Source organism: Panulirus ornatus, chromosome 2 (assembly GCF_036320965.1).
Source record: "Panulirus ornatus isolate Po-2019 chromosome 2, ASM3632096v1, whole genome shotgun sequence".
NCBI classification, from domain to species: domain Eukaryota; kingdom Metazoa; phylum Arthropoda; class Malacostraca; order Decapoda; family Palinuridae; genus Panulirus; species Panulirus ornatus.
This window is the reverse complement of record NC_092225.1, coordinates 106,227,576-106,233,752: the sequence shown is the minus strand read 5'-3', so window position 1 is coordinate 106,233,752 and position 6,177 is coordinate 106,227,576.

The following is a 6,177-nucleotide window of genomic DNA, read 5'->3' as shown; positions in this document are numbered from 1 at the left end:
CTTTCACCCTTACGTTACTTACTCGATCAAACCACCTCACACCACACATTGTCCTCAAACATCTCATTTCCAGCACATCCATCCTCCTGCGCACAACTCTATCCATAGCCCACGCCTCGCAACCATACAACATTGTTGGAACCACTATTCCTTCAAACATACCCATTTTTGCTTTCCGAGATAATGTTCTCGACTTCCACACATTCTTCAAGGCTCCCAGAATTTTCGCCCCCTCCCCCACCCTATGATCCACTTCCGCTTCCATGGTTCCATCCGCTGCCAGATCCACTCCCAGATATCTAAAACACTTCACTTCCTCCAGTTTTTCTCCATTCAAACTCACCTCCCAATTGACTTGACCCTCAACCCTACTGTACCTAATAACCTTGCTCTTATTCCCATTTACTCTTAACTTTCTTCTTTCACACACTTTACCAAACTCAGTCACCAGCTTCTGCAGTTTCTCACATGAATCAGCCACCAGCGCTGTATCATCAGCGAACAACAACTGACTCACTTCCCAAGCTCTCTCATCCCCAACAGACTTCATACTTGCCCCTCTTTCCAAAACTCTTGCATTCACCTCCCTAACAACCCCATCCATAAACAAATTAAACAGCCATGGAGACATCACACACCCCTGCCGCAAACCTACATTCACTGAGAACCAATCACTTTCCTCTCTTCCTACGCGTACATATGCCTTACATCCTCGATAAAAACTTTTCACTGCTTCTAACAACTTGCCTCCCACACCATATATTCTTAATACCTTCCACAGAGCATCTCTATCAACTGTATCATATGCCTTCTCCAGATCCATAAATGCTACATACAAATCCATTTGCTTTTCTAAGTATTTCTCACATACATTCTTCAAAGCAAACACCTGATCCACACATCCTCTACCACTTCTGAAACCACACTGCTCTTCCCCAATCTGATGCTCTGTACATGCCTTCACCCTCTCAATCAATACCCTCCCATATAATTTACCAGGAATACTCAACAAACTTATACCTCTGTAATTTGAGCACTCACTCTTATCCCCTTTGCCTTTGTACAATGGCACTATGCACGCATTCCGCCAATCCTCAGGCACCTCACCATGTGTCATACATACATTAAATAACCTTACCAACCAGCCAACAATACAGTCACCCCCTTTTTTAATAAATTCCACTGCAATACCATCCAAACCTGCTGCCTTGCCGCCTTTCATCTTCCGCAAAGCTTTTACTAACTCTTCTCTGTTTACCAAATCATTTTCCCTAACCCTCTCACTTTGCACACCACCTCGACCAAAACACCCTATATCTGCCACTCTATCATCAAACACATTCAACAAACCTTCAAAATACTCACTCCATCTCCTTCTCACATCACCACTACTTGTTATCACCTCCCCATTTGCGCCCTTCACTGAAGTTCCCATTTGCTCCCTTGTCTTACGCACCTTATTTACCTCCTTCCAGAACATCTTTTTATTCTCCCTAAAATTTAATGATACTCTCTCACCCCAACTCTCATTTGCCCTTTTATTCACCTCTTGCACCTTTTTCTTGACCTCCTGCCTCTTTCTTTTATACGTCTCCCACTCAACTGCATTTTTTCCCTGCAAAAATCGTCCAAATGCCTCTCTCTTACTTCTTCATCCCACCACTCCCTACCCTTTCTAATCAACCCACCTCCCACTCTTCTCATGCCACGAGCATCTTTTGCGCAATCCATCACTGATTCCCTAAATACATCCCATTCCTCCCCCACTCCCCTTACTTCCATTGTTTTCACCTTTTTCCATTCTGTACTCAGTCTCTCCTGGTACTTCCTCACACAAGTCTCCTTCCCAAGCTCTCTTACTCTCACCACCCTCTTCACCCCATTATTATTATTATTATTATTATTATTATTATTATTATTATTATTATTATTATTATTATTATTATTATCATTATTATCATCATTATCATTATTATTATCATTATCATTAATATTTTATTACATTTATCATACTTGATTGTCGTCTCCCGCGTCAGCGAGGTCGCGCCAGAAAAGAGACGAAGAATGGCCCAACAACTCCCATATATATATATGTATACACATAAGCGCCCTTACACGCACATATACATACATATTCATATACGTATCAACGTATACATACATATACATACACATAAACAAACATGTACATATTCACACTTGCTTGCCTTCATCCATTTTTGGCGCTACGTCGCCCCAAAGGTAGCTCCAGGAACAGAGAAAGAAAAGCCACATCTGCGTACATCAATTCTATAATTGTCATGTGTAATGTTTGAAACCACAGCTCCCTATCCACAATCACACCACACAAAGTTTTCCATGGTCTACCCCGGACACTTCATATGTCCTGGTTCAGTCCATTCGAGGCACGTTGACCCCAGTATATCATAGCAGTCCAAGTTACTCTATTCCATGTACGCCGATCATCCTCCTGCATGTTCAGATCCCAATCACTCAAAATCTTTTTAACTCCATCCTTCTATCTTTAATTTGGTCTCCCGCTTCTCCCTCTTCCCTCCACCTCTGACTTATATATCCTCTTTGTCAACCTTTCCTCACTCATTCTCTCGATATCTCCAAACCATTTCAACACATTCTCTTCTGCTCTCTCAACCACGCTTCGTTTATTACCACACATCTCTCTTACCCTTTCATTACTTATTCGATCAAACCACCTCACACTACATGTCTTCAAACATTTCATTTCCAACACATCCACCCTCCTCCGTACAACCTTATCTATAGCCCATGCCTTGCAACCAAATAAAATTGTTGGAACCACTATTCCTTCAAACATACTCATTTTTGCTCTGCCAGATAACGTTCTCTCTTTCCACACATTTTTCATTCTCAGAACCTTCGCCCCCTCCCCCACCCTATAGCTCACTTCCGCTTCCATGGTTCCATTCTTTGCCATGTCCACTCTCAGGCACCTGAAACGCTTCACTTTTTCCAACTTTATTTCGTTCAGAATCAAGCCTCAACTAACCTATTCCTCAACCCTGATGAACCCTATAACCTTGCATTTATTCACATTCACTCTCAAGCTTCTCCTTTTTCAGGCCCTTATACCTTCTCCTTTCTCCGGCTCTTACAGACTCAGTCACTAACTGCATTTTCTCACTCGAATCTGCCACCAGTATTGTATTATCAGCAAACAACAACTAACACTTCGCAGGCCTTCTCATCTCCAGCAGACTAAATACTCTCCCTTTTCACCAAAACTCGCATTTATCTCCCTCACTATCCATCTACAAACAAATTAAACAACCAAGGCGACATCACACACCCCTGCCGCAGACCAAGCTTTCCTCGAAACCAATCACTTTCCCCTCTTCCTGCTTGTACACAAGCCTTCCACCCTTGACAAAAACTTCTCAGTGGTTCTAGTAGCTTTGATCTTACACCATATATTCTTAGGTCCTTCCACAAAGCATCTCTATCGACCTATTAAATGCCTTCTCCAGGTCCATAAACGCCTTATACAAATTAATGCGTTTTACTATGCCTATATACAATGGCACTATACAGGCATTCCTCTGATACTCAGTCACTTATCTATACATATATTTGATATCCTTACCAAACAATCAACTACACAGTCACTTCCTTTATTAATGAATTCAACTGCAACACCATCCAATCCCGTCGCCATCTTCCCGTTTCACCAAATAACTCCCCACAACTCTCACTTCGCACACCATCACGACCAAAACACACTATATCTGCCACTCTATCATCAAACACATTCAACAAACCTTCAAAATACTCACTCCATCATTACTTGCTATCACTTCCACTTTTGATCCCTTCTCCGATGTCACCATTTGTTCTCTTATCTTTCGCACATTATTCACCTCCTTCAAAAATATCTTTTCCTTGATTTGCCTTCTTTTTCAATCACTGCACCTTTCTCTTGATGTCCTGCCCTTTTCTCTTATATGTCTCCCAATCATTGGTACTCCTTCCTCGCAAGTTCTGCCCAAACACCTCTCTTTTCTCTTTCCCTGTGGTGATCGTTAAAGTCCCCGAGGTAGAGGATCTCGACTTGCGGATGAGAAGATGCCACAGTCGTATGGCAGGAGTTTAGACAGTCGTAGAATGATAGAAAAGATGTAGATTTAGAAGAGTAATAGACGAAACAGAGGAAAAGTGTGCTATTTGGGAGACAGACCTTGAGCCTTGTAACATCAAAATTTTGGAACTCAAGTTCCCTGAGGAATGCAGCAGGTGCGTTGATGTTGGAATTTGTACAAACACCACCTTTGAATCGGAATCGTAAATGAAATTATAGTTGGACGTTTATCGACTTACTGGCTAGGTCATCATCAAACAAATTTAGGCAGAATCCACGTCCAAAGATTTTGGTAATTTTGGTAAGGGATTCTCCCCATTTAGATACTTGTATGTAAAAATCTCCCACTGTGATAAAATCTTGTCCATTACAAATATCCGCTAACTGATCATAAAGTCTTTCGTCTACCTCTGATGTCTTTGTGGGGGTCAATAAAGTTGTATTGTTGTAATTTTCTTATGGAGTTTATCTTTAATACCTACATAAATAAAGTCAACATTCTCAAATATGATCGTAAGCTGTCCCTTTTCCATAGATAGCACTTTGTTTTTCGCTCCTGAGAGCAGGCTGCTTGTGGTCCCCCACAACTAGCTAGACCACGCAATACTCAGCAAGCTGCTGAGTCTAGTGATTATTGTGTAGCCAATGGCAACTGAAGGGTGGGCCGTTTTGATAATTGTTTGTTCCCCTACATCTCGAAGCTTTGTAACACTACCCTATCATGGCTTTCCCAAGAATAATATCTTAGCAGTTTTTAAAAACAGGTTTTTCACTTCCCCGAATTTCGTAAATACTCGTCTTCGTCCCCTCTTTTTCCTTTACATTACCCTCTTTATATTTCAATTAAGGTATGGCCTTGAAGTGGATTTCGTCCGTGACTGGAGCCTCTAGAATAAAAACGAAAACATTTGGTTTCCTTAAGCATCTTGAGGTGGGACTCTGGCGACTGGTTAGGGACAATATCGACTCTCACGCAAATTACTGTAATTTACCTCTTGCTTAATTATACCTATATCGAGGCCTTTTTTCACTGTAATCCATCCTCATTAATGTACAGTTTCTTGGGTTGAGACTTCAACCATGTATTAGACCAACATTGGAGTCTTTCATAGTTCCCTCGTCACTTGATGCAATCTTCCAAACATTTCAATTACCTCATGACTTTTGCATCATATGCAAACATACTCAGATAAGCCATCCATACCTTCTCCTAAATCATGCACATAAATCAAGAGAATTCATATTCCTAGAACAGAACCCTGTGGCACTCCGATAGTGACCTCAATCCATTTTGTGAAGTCTACTCTGCAAGCGTTCTTCATTTCCTTTCTACGAAGATAATCTATTCATCGACGTAGTCATCCCTTTATTTCTAACTGGTTGTCCAATTTCTTGATCAGCCTCCCAGGTGGAATATCATTAGATTTTCTCTGGTATTCAAGATACAAACTACCAATACAAAGATCGCTATCTTGTAGAAATCGATGAGTTTTTATAACCATAGTCTTCTTCCCATGAAATCTTCCTGTCTCCTTTGCATTACAGCCTCCGTATACATTACGTTTACTTTTTCGTGTACCTTACATACCATACCCATCAGGGAGACTGGTCCGTAGTTTACCGCCTTTCCCCGGTTAACTTTCTTTCAGACAGTATGACGTTTACCCTCTCCCACTCTCTTGGCATTTTGCCTTTGTACAGAAATATCTTGAACAGTATCAAAAGATGTTTGTTATCTGTATCTGCGGACATCTTCAGTACGATGACCCTTGTATGTGTCTAGACCTTTAGTATTCTGTTAATTTCTTTTCTAGACATCTCAGTGCTTTTTAACACTTCTCCTCATTACATCTCATTGGTTTTAGGGCTAGTGTGTCTTCCATGTGAGAATAGTTTAAAAAGAAAGTTTTAGATTTTCTCCTCCATTGTCTACAAAATTCTTTTCAGTGTTTGTTTGCGCCTCTTTTCTTATCCTGCAATTATCGTTCCATACAAATGCTGGCTACTTGATGTGCCTCCAACATCATCTCTAAAACACATCTCGAAGCTTCTCTGCTTTTAGA